At 38.1% G+C, this 8,282-nt stretch overlaps 1 protein-coding gene across 2 annotated transcripts in view; it reads left to right on the top strand.

Moving 5' to 3' along the window:
• The first annotated feature begins 1,046 nt into the window (after window positions 1-1,046).
• Window positions 1,047-8,282, top strand: part of akap6 (A kinase (PRKA) anchor protein 6) — a 249,859-nt gene continuing 242,623 nt past the window's right edge. The window contains exon 1 of one of the 2 annotated variants that reach the window (XM_067455963.1): window positions 1,047-1,274. The gene's annotated coding sequence lies outside the window, so the exon portion shown is untranslated. The remainder of the gene's footprint in view (window positions 1,275-8,282) is intronic. The other variant, XM_067455962.1, reaches the window with a different exon arrangement.

The following is an 8,282-nucleotide window of genomic DNA, read 5'->3' as shown; positions in this document are numbered from 1 at the left end:
CCAATGGTGTTTGGCGTCAATGTTGTCCAATTCCTCGCGGCGCGTCCCATCACAAAACTCGACCGCGAAAAATATTTGACAGCAAAGGCAGACTGGAAGACGTTCTCATGAATAACGACTTAATTGCGTTCTTATTCCCGCTGCTTTGTGTTCTAAAGCATGGCTTGGGAAGCTTGCGAAAGTCAAAATGCAGACGATAAGTCACGTGAGAGAAAGGCAGCGCCTCCACGTCGCTGTGATTGGCTGATGTTTGCATTCAACGGGCGGGCATTGCGTAGTGGGCTGGAAGGTTTATGAAGTGTTGAAAGTGTGTACGGATTATTTATGAAAGGAACAAATTATTTGCTCAGACATCCTCTGTTGGTCATGTCCCAATCAAAATGAACTTTAAATGACTTGTTATTTAAAATGAGCCTGTTGTAAACAAGTAAATTGAGGCTGCCTGCACCTGCCACCATAAAGATGGTGTCGTCTTCATTAACTGCGGCGCGGTGTTTACCTGAAAAAGGTGACTATTAATAATAACAATACATAATAAGAACAACAACAACAACAACAATTCAATGCTTAATGAGAGTAAATAAACAATATTCTTGTTTCTTCATGATTTTACATTTATTTTGATTAAGTGTTAAATATTAAAATCATAAAACTACTACGATTTTAATATGAAACGTAATATAAACAGAAATATTATAATGTTTTTCTATTTATTAGATAAGTTATATGTCCCTATGTTTAAATATACACTATTATCATTACTGTGCCATTGTAATGCCACAGTATTTTGTCTATGGAGGGGGGAAAAAAGTATATTTTCAGAGGGATTAGAGGAAATACGTGAGGTTTTAATATTTTTAAGCAAAGGGTTGTAGATCTTTTAAGTTACAATCTTTAAAAATTGTGCATATTGCGCTTATATACTACATATGAGTGTGTATTCATCTGTGTGTGTGTGTGTGTGTGCAAAAGGACAGCACTCCCTGTGATGTTGTGCATCTGTGCTTTCACAGTTCAGCTTCCTCTCATCTGTAGCCACTCCTACCGGGGGCCCCTCCGCGGGAGCACCACCCCTCTCCAGCCAATGGCAGTGCAGCACGGCCACTCCATCACTTCTCAGTTTCCAAGGTAACTGGGCTGCTCTTCTGAAAGGCGCTACATCATCAGCATCCGTCCAGCGAGGGCTGCTTGAGGCAGGCAGCCCTGCAGTGGATCGTATAGCAGGCACCTCCCTCAACCGCACTGGATGGAAAAATGGAGTAGGTAGTGTTATGGTGAGTACCCGGCTTCTGTCTTCTGCTCCTATGGGCTGCTATATTTATGCTTCTTTATATTAAAAGCAGGGTGGATTTGAACATGGATGAGATATGATACTAGCTAGAGTTATTGGGAAATTGTGGAGAGAGAGAAAGAGAGAGAGCATTGTTGAAGTGGCCTGCATTGGAAGGACCTGACGCATGCACAAATAGTATCCACAAGGGGGGACAAACATACATTGCCTTTCTTGTTGCACTATTGCTATTTCTGTCTGTGAGGTCGGGAATGTGAGCTCGTCAGTGTGTGTTTTCTCTACCCGCCCTACACTGAAGCGTGGCCCACTGTTTTCAGCTCAATAGGCCTGCATGTTTGTTTGTGTTAAGCACGTTTCTAGGTCTCCGTCGCATGTCCGTCCTTATGGTTTTCAGGATTTAACGAGGTCCGCATGTGGTCCGGTGGGCACGCCTCTGTCATTGCTTGGTCATGGTTCTCGCTCCTTTAGATGCTGCCTCGTCACCTTGGGCCCAAACACACACTCTGCAAGGGTGGTGTTGCATGACACATGCTCTGAGATATTAGAATGGATTTGCTTCCTTCCTGATAAGGTCGCATGTATGCGCCCTAAGGTGTGGTGTTGCACCACAGGCTTTGAATTATCATTCATGTTTAACTTGGCTTAAGTTTATGGTTTTCTTCAAAGGGAACATACAATTTGCTATCAGGGGGACATCTCTTTATATAGTGAAACCCTTCAAATGTAATATGTTTTTCATTATAAGCTGTATCAACAGCATAAAAGTTCAAATCTGAAATGTTAATTTTGTAGTATTCAGAAAGGAATGTCTTTTTGCACTCTTGCTGGTATGGACTCTAAAATGATGATCACATTTAATTGAATTTCCAATGGGCATATTGCATATTGCACATGCATATTGTGCTCTTTTGATAGAAGACATTAAAGTATCAGCGTGACAAAAAAACACAAATTTGCTCTTTTGATAGAAGACATTGAAGTATCAGCGTGACAAATAAAACACAAATTTGCGTGATAGAAATATTTTCTATTCATATAATGTTATAATTTTTATGGCAGTTTTAAGAATACACACGCACACACGCACGCAAACACACACACAATAATGTTATATTTTAAATATATGTAGTCTATATATAGTCTAATTATATAGTTATGGTGGATTCATTTGGGTAACATACAGAGTACTACATATTATTACCCCTATAAATCCATAACTCAATAATTTAACTAATATGGTTACAAATAAAAATTGTGAATATTAAAATAATAATTTTGCTGATCGCATGACCTAGGTATGGCTGCTAAATAATTAAAATTATAATATAATGTAATCATTTATCCATACAAAAGTGTATATTGGTCAAACAAATTACCGATCTCTATATTATAAATAATAATGTACTGTATTCCCAGTTAATGTAGTGTATGTAATGGTGTAGGTGAAGAGTAGATGAGTAAACAATTGGAAGATAAGTCATGTGATGAATGCACTAGATAAAATGATCTTTTGAAGTATTGAGTTTTGTTTTAATTTTGTCCTTACGGTGTGCTTGTGTATGTCTTGAAGTTACTTAAATCTCCTAAGATAGCTGTGTATTTTAGTTCTGTTACTTTAGGCACTGTTGCAGTTGTTCACGGCCACCATTCTAGGTTTTGGGAAGCGATTCCTCTGTGATCCACCCCTCCCTCTCCCACGAGAGCCCTGTTTTATTATGGTGATGAGGGTTTGTGCTTAAGCAGGGTTAGATGCTTGTCTGTGTTTGTGTTTGAGCGTGGAAGGCAGGGGTTGGTTGGCGAGCAGACCCCTCTTTTCCACAGCAATGACCCCTGTTATGTAGACCCAGAATATTGTCTGCTTTTGTCGTACTGCAAGCCCTGAACACAAAACTCGCTGAGCTTGTTATGACGGGGAACAGATGACCCAGAATACTGGGGTGAGATCTGTGATCTTGAGAGCTGAGGCTGTTTCTAAGGCTTTTATCTGCATGTTGTGTGTGTTGTTTAGCAGACTTTTATGCAGGGTAGCATGCTTTCATGGCAGATTCTGTGTTTAAACGTCCTGACAGAGTAAAACTGTAAAATAAGCTTTTTAAGTGCCAAACCTAAATACAATTTTAAGCCTTGACATGAAACATGGTTTGTTTTTTACTAAAAAGTTTTTGTAAATAGTGATATATTTATGGCTTTTTCCAGCTCAAATGTCTCTCAATTAATTTCCCATTTGGACACAAAGTGTAGTCAGTCTGTCTCTGTATCATTCTGTCATCATTCAAACATAATGAGACCAGCTGCCATCTAACTTCATCACCCAGGGTGTGGCAGCAGTCGGTCGGGTAATTCTGGAGTATTCTCAGCAAGCTTAGAAATATATTTAATAATGCTTTACAAGTTTTTTTTTTTTTTTTTTTTTTTTTTTTTTTTTACAATTGATCAACCTCAGAATCAGTGTTGTTAAATGTTTCAATCTAGATGTTTCATTAAATGTTTCATTTAACATTGAAAACTATATTGAATCTTGATTAATGATTCATCAAAAGCTATGTTTCCATCCAAAGTTGAGAATGGAACTTATTCGCAAAATTGCAATATCGCATAAAACATTTGCGAAAAAAGCACCGCTTCCATAGCCTGACAAGCCAGACCCACATCAAGATGTTTGGTCTGGAAACTCACCATTGACAGGGCTCAATCTGAGGGGCGGGATAAACGGTTGTCTTTCAAACTCCCTCTGCACGCGATAGGATAGTGCTACAACCAACCAGAGCAACGAAGGTGAAACGGAGCTCGTTGACAGATTAAACATTCGCCGTATCCGGTCGCCAAATCTCTGAACACATCTTCCCCTTTTAAGAATGACTTCAGTGCCGTTCTTTGTTCTTCGCTCAGAGAAAAAGTTGCTCAGTGGTCAGAGCTGATTCGAAAGACCGCCGTCCGCCAGTTTCTGTGTTTATTAGAAGCACACAGACGCAACTCGGCCATCATCATTATGGCCCCGCCCACCGACTCTATACACAAAATGATTGGCCCGACAAGGGTTAGGGGATTACAGCTCAGAAGGGTATTGAGAGTTGCTAGACGACACTCGCGGGCAGATTAGATTTGCTGCCGCTGGGATGCGTCTAGATTTCTATCCATCCAGTGAGTTCCAACCAGAACCCGTCACTTCCTGATAAACTATAGCTAAAAAATCACTAAACAAAAGAGGAGAAGCCACCATATATAATATTTTTTGTATATAATAAATTATTTTGCGTCTCAGAGAAACTCATCCGTCTCATTAAACTTGCTTTCAGAGGCAGATGCTGCTGCTGGAACGCAGTCATGTAAGACCGTTCTAGGAGTGAAATATACCAAACATCTTTAACAACAGACTTTTGAATTACCAAAACAGCATTTCAGATGCTTTGCAAACAAGAATTTCTACTGGTTAGTAGTTCACAGTTGCGCTGTTTCATTGTGAAAGTCACATGATTTTGTTTTATGCGCATCAAGGAATTTATACGGTAAATGCATTGTCATAATAGTTTATGCTCATGTTTTCATATCGAATAGAAAACGTATCCTACTCCAACGAGTGCATACGTTTTTAATGCGCATTTTTAGAATTTATGTGCATATTGGCATTTCCATTCAGCATTTTTTGAGGCAATATCCCAAAATGCGCATACAATAGGTGGATGGAAACAGCTGATGATTATCAGTAATGCTTATATAGTCAATCTGTGAAATTCTGTGATGTTAGCAAAAGTTGTATTTGTATTTGATGTGTATTTTAAGTAGTCATTAGCTGATCCTCTTATCAGTCAGTGTTTGCTAAGGCATTTGTGAGTACATGTACACAACAATGATGTACTAAAAATTGAAACAAAAAAGTTTTGACAGATTCACAAGGATCTGTGATAACGACAAAATTTTTTGTATTTTGTATTATTCATGCCAGACCCATATTTAGGCAGGGACTTGTAAGGCAGCGTAAGAGCAGAAAGGCACCTCACGAAATATATACGTGAGGAAACGATTTCGGACAGACTTCCGAGGCAGTGTAACAGTTTAATGATCTACAGTTAAATAAAGTGAGCTTTGGGGAGAACTAAACAAATATTTAATTACTACAGTAGTAATTTCTCACTAGAAATTACATCAGAAGTAGAAAATGTTGGTTAAAAACCAACACATTTACACACAAACTGACCAGCAACACAACTTTCAGATGCCATCTTTCTGTTTCTAGCTCAACTGTCACAAAATAGAGTGCATAGAATTGTGGGATATCTAAGGCAGCGAAAAATGCATATATGCTGACTTCAAAAATCCATCAGATTTTTCTCAGGAGGCAGGAAGTGAAGCTAACATTGAATTCGGACGTACCATGATGTCTTTCTTCTTTGAAATGTGTCCTGCAAACGAAGGCAGCATTTTCCAGTTCTCGAAAGCAGCTCAGAATACACATGCTCATGAGTCATGACATCACCATTTTCACTAATTCGCATTTTTGTAGTTTACACGGAAACTATAATTTGTCTGGCTTTCACCAGACCAAGCTCAAATTAAGGTTGAACATTGGTCTGGGGAGTCTACTTTGTATTTTTTACTGCACAAGAGGTGTGATCAACGGTCAACGACTCATCGCTTCTCTATCCGTCATCATGTTAAACCCGCCAACAGCACACCAGGTGGATAAGCTAGTCTGTGATTGGTTCCTGCAAAAGTGCAACAGAGGCAGGATAAATGAATGTAAAGGTTTCCAGACTGAGCTGCAAGGTGACATAAAATTGCTGACAGATCAGGCTGGGTTTACTCAGTCTAAATTAAACTGGGAGCGTTTTCAAAAATTGGATCATTTTCATTTTGAAACCTCATTTCATAAAAAAATTTCAACGGCATTGCCTTGTGAAATAACAGCCAAAACGCATAAAAATGTTTTCGTTTTTTAGATTAAAAATGGTGTTGGGTAAACACTTAAAGTTGAAATGCTATTGCATTAGGGTTAGGGATGTATAAACTTCAGCACTCATGTAAAATAATTGGTAATTATACGTGTTAACCATGAAGAACATTCTGTTAGTCTTATTGGGATTATGGAATTTAATTATTTTAATTATTTATGATTATTTTGTTGACTTACCTAAGATATATTGCTACTCCTAGTTTCCCTAAGAAAAGTAGAAAATTAAGAGCTTTGACATTTCAGCTCATGTACCAAGAAATATCTTGGGTGGCCTTCAAATATTGTCTTTGTATGGGGCCTTGGAGTCAAAAAGGTTAGGTGCGGCCCAATTTACACACTTGTGCACTGTTTTGTGCTGTTGTTCACAGATTTCTGCAAGTGTGGAATGTTGGACATTTCATGCTCTTAACTGTTCCCTTTTGTACCCGAGGGGGAGCAGATATCCAATGTTGGAGGACAAAATAACCTTAAAATAAAATTCATACACTAGACAGTAGAATACATCATGCATAGTATTAGTATTGGTACAACACAATCCTAGAATCATTGTTTTCTTTTAAAAATATAAAAATCTAATCTAAAAAATCTTGTCAATTTGTTTTGCAAACACATATTTTCAAATATATATTTTTGTACGGTTAAATATTTGCTTAAAAAAGTTAATTATGACAGTAAAGTGACATTAAATATTGTTTTTCCTTTGTGAGGGTTAGGAGGGTCAGCAGTAGTAATGAACTTGGTGAATAAATTACCTTAACCTTTAACCGCATTGATGATTGAGGTTAAGGGTTAACAATGTATTGATCAGAAGCAGGTCAAAACTGTCCCGAAGAGATGATGGACAGTTAAAACAGAGCTTTCAAAAAAATTAAGGATGTAAATAGTGCCACGGCAGGGCTCATTGCGCTTTGACATAATGTCAGATGTCATACAAAGCTTTACGGTCAATAAGTACATTACTATTATAATGGTAAAGAAAGACTGTTGAAACTTTGTGAGTTGGCTAAAAATGTAATTCACAACCCTGACTGAATTTCTATTTGCCTGATCATGCCTATGAGTGTTTGGAGAAACCTGTTAAAATATTTATTGCTAATTAGTTTTATAATGCATAAATTACACACTTTACGTTTTAACCTCAAGTTACTCCAATGACCATAGGCATAATTTTGCGGGTGTGATACATCGATAGGGTTAATATTGTCCCCACCACTTTTTTAAACACCTCTTCACGGATACAAATGAAACTTCTCCAGTTGATTAGCAGAGTGTTACTTTGAAATCACGGTGCACACAAAATGCACACAAACGTGTCCCTGCTTTTAATATACCAAAGTTCCAATAAGACAAGTCATCACTCGGTGGCCGTCCTTGAAACTTTTCTCAGGTATGCAAGTGCAGCTCCTGGATGCTTCCCTATTCTTATTTGTGCATCCTCTCGTTTCCTTTCCTAGCATCGAGCCTTAGCTCCACCCCTTCAGGATGTGAGGGAATGATACAAGGAAAAGATGTGAGGATGGATGAATGAATCAAGTGAAATGACACAGCCTCGCTCCCTTTAAAAGACTTCAAAGCGTCGTCAATTAATGATGACTGCTGCACCGCTGGATTTAGTCGGGATTCTTGAACATTAGAAATCTGTAACTATTTATATTGTAAGCTTCAACGTCCACAAAATACCACATTTGTCAATATTTTTTTTATATATTACCAGTTATTAATAACCACCTCATCACGGTGCAATTAGAGAATTGAGATGTCCTACAAGATGGCTGAGCTCCATCGGTTTCCGGGTCATAGGATGGGGGACGGAGGAGCGAGGATAATGAGGAGTGATATTGAGAAGCATCTCTTTGGATGGGGAAACATCATATTCTCCAAAACTTTGGCAAGTTTGCCAAGCTTACGATTCAATTTCATATATGAAATCACCAATGAAATCTGACAACTATCTCATAAATTTTGTTTCTAAATGTTCAAATCATGACAATTTTTTTTTCCAACCTGAACAAAGCTAATGCGCATATGCAGTCCTAAAAA

Source organism: Pseudorasbora parva, chromosome 10, assembly GCF_024679245.1.
Source record: "Pseudorasbora parva isolate DD20220531a chromosome 10, ASM2467924v1, whole genome shotgun sequence".
Taxonomy (NCBI): domain Eukaryota; kingdom Metazoa; phylum Chordata; class Actinopteri; order Cypriniformes; family Gobionidae; genus Pseudorasbora; species Pseudorasbora parva.
Note: the sequence above shows the minus strand (reverse complement) of the source record. Positions and strands in the feature narration are given on the sequence as shown.